Source organism: Nannospalax galili, unplaced genomic scaffold (genome assembly GCF_000622305.1).
Source record: "Nannospalax galili isolate Female #2095 unplaced genomic scaffold, S.galili_v1.0 scaffold50, whole genome shotgun sequence".
NCBI lineage: Eukaryota > Metazoa > Chordata > Mammalia > Rodentia > Spalacidae > Nannospalax > Nannospalax galili.
This window is the reverse complement of record NW_008328749.1, coordinates 364,093-366,845: the sequence shown is the minus strand read 5'-3', so window position 1 is coordinate 366,845 and position 2,753 is coordinate 364,093.

Sequence of the window (2,753 nt, the reverse complement as noted above, 5' to 3'; positions counted from 1 at the left end):
AATCTAGTCAGCCTATCTAGAGTTCCTTGTTTTAGGAAGATCAGCTGTTTCTCATCTAGCAGCAATCAGTTGTCAATATTGCTTTAGATAAGATTGGGGTCTGCTGTTTATTTTCCTAGTTCTATGCTAGGTTACTGTTTAGGAGTCTTTTGGGCCACCCTGGCTAATAACTCAAAGGAAGGTATCACCTGTCTGCCATTGTTTCTTATTATGTAGCCTTTAGCTATACATATGGACTCTTAAAAAATTCTATTGACCCAGGCGTGGTGGCACATGCCTTTAATCCCAGCACTTGGGAGGCAGAGGCAGGCAGAGCTTTGTGACTTCCAGGCCAGCCTAGTCTACATAGTGAGTTCCAGGACAGCTGGGGCTACAGAGAGACGCTGTCTCAAAAAGACAGAAAAACAAAAAACAAAAACCCAAAGTTATATTGACCCCTTTAATCTTTGGTTATACTTCCGTTTTAGGTGTTTAAGACCCTACAATTGGCCAGGATAAACCAATTGATTTTTACTCTTAAGGTTGTTTGAATATCTGTTCCTCAGGGGTCACATGGGCTTGGGAGGAGCCCCTGGCTCCTTTCTTTTACCAGTTCTGTCTATGTGAAGATAAGTCAAAGGACAGGTGACTCGCCACAGTTACAGGACATTTTGAGAGATGCTCATAGTCTCTTGGAACTTAGTCAACCTAGGAGGACAAGGAACAAAAACTGTCCTTTATGTTCCTCTTACCAAATTAGTATAGGCCTCAAAGTATGTCTGTTAAACATCCAAGAAGGTTAGTTCCATCAGTCTGGTACTTTTAATTACCATGTGCCATGTAGATAAAGCTTGGGCAAAGACCAAACATTCTCAGATAAACCTTGTATGTATAATTTGTCAGTAGGTGTTGGACTACTATGGTTCCCTCTGGTTTTCTAAAAACTAGCTAGGCATTATTTATCACTCTCATTGTTTAACCCTTCCACCATGGTTTCCCCATTTAAGGTGGCCCCATTTTTCCTATTTTTCCCTTAATAATACCCTTTTCCTATGGTCCCACCTCTCGTGAATGCCTTCTTTCCCTTTATCCCCTAGGTTCCTTGTATAACCTTTCCTCCCCCTCCCCTTAAAATAACCCCATTTTTATCCATATCTCCCTTATTAACAACACCTGTTTACTACTGTGCTCTTTCAGATTCTTTCTTTTCCTTTATCTCCCTGGTTCCTTTTCATTATCTTGGTCCCTGTCTTATGTCTGGATACATATTCACTTATCAGGATTTGGTGCTAGAATCTACATATGAGGGAGAACATACATTGTCTTTTTTTCCCTGAGTCTGTGTTACTTCACTTGGTATAACAGTTTCTAGTTCCATCCATTTACCTGCAAATTTCATGATTTTATCTTTCTTTACTGCTGAGTAAAACTCCATCGTATAAATGAACCACATTTTCATTATCCACTCGTCAGTTGAGGGACACTTAGGTTGCTTCCATCTCTTAGCTATTGTGAAAAGAGCAGCAACAAACATGGATGTACAAGTGTCTCTGCAATAGGATGAGTTCTTTGTGTGTATGCCAAGGAGTGGTATAACTGGGTCAAATGCTAGGTCGTTTGTAGTTTTCTAAGAGTTCTCCATACTGCTTTCATAGGGGTTGAACAAGTTTGCAATCCCACCAGCAGTGGATGAGTGTTCCCCTTTCCTGACATCCTCTCCAACATTTGGTATCATTTGTTCTCTTGATCTTAGCCAGTCTAACTGGGGTAAGATGAAATTGTAAAGTGGTTTTAATTTGCATTTTCTTAATTACTAGTGATGTTGACCACCTTTTAAGATGCATTTTAGCCATCTTTATTTCTTCTTTTGAGAACTCTCTGTTCAGTTCCTTAGCTCATCTTTTAATTGGGTTACTTCCTTTCTTGATTCTTTGTTTTTTGAGTTTGTTATATATTCTGGATGTTAAACCTCTGTCAGATGTGTCGCTGGTGAAGTTTTTCTCTCATTCTGTGGGATTTCTCTTCAATTCCTTGATTGCTTCTTTTGATGTACAGCTTTTTAGTTTAATGAGGTACCAATTATTGATTCTTGACCTTGTTTCCTAGGCAGTTGATGTCTGACTTAGAAAATCCTTTCCTAAGGTGAAATATAGGGGTTTAGTTTCATTCTTCTACATGTGGACTTCCAGTTTTGCCAGCACCATTTGCTGAACATGCTGTATTTCCTCCAGTGCCTGTTCTTGGCCCCTTTGTCAAATATCAAGTGGCAGAAATTGCATGTACTCATATCTGGGTCTTCAATTTTGTTCCATTGATTTATGGGTCTACTTTTGTGCCAGTACCATGTTGTTTTTGTAAGTATAGCTCTGTAATACAGTTTAATATCTGGTATAGTAATCCCCCTAGCATTGCTCTTAGGGCTCAGGGTTGCTTTGGCTATCCAAGGTCTTTTGTGCTTCCATATGAATCTTAGGATGTTTGTTTCCAATTCTGTGAAAAATGTCATGGGGATTTTGACTGGCATTGCATTGAATCTATAAATGACTTTTAGAAGTATGTTTTTTTACAATATTAATTCTTCTAACCCATGAGCATGGGAGGTCCTTCCATCTTCTGATGTCTTCCTCAATATCTTTAAAGATTTAAATTTTTCATTGTAGAGACATTTCTTTAATGTCTTTGATCAGGTTTATTCTGAGATATTTTATTTTTTTTTTGCAGCTATTGTGAAGGGGAGTGTTTCCATGTCCTCTTTCTCAGATTGCCTGTTATTG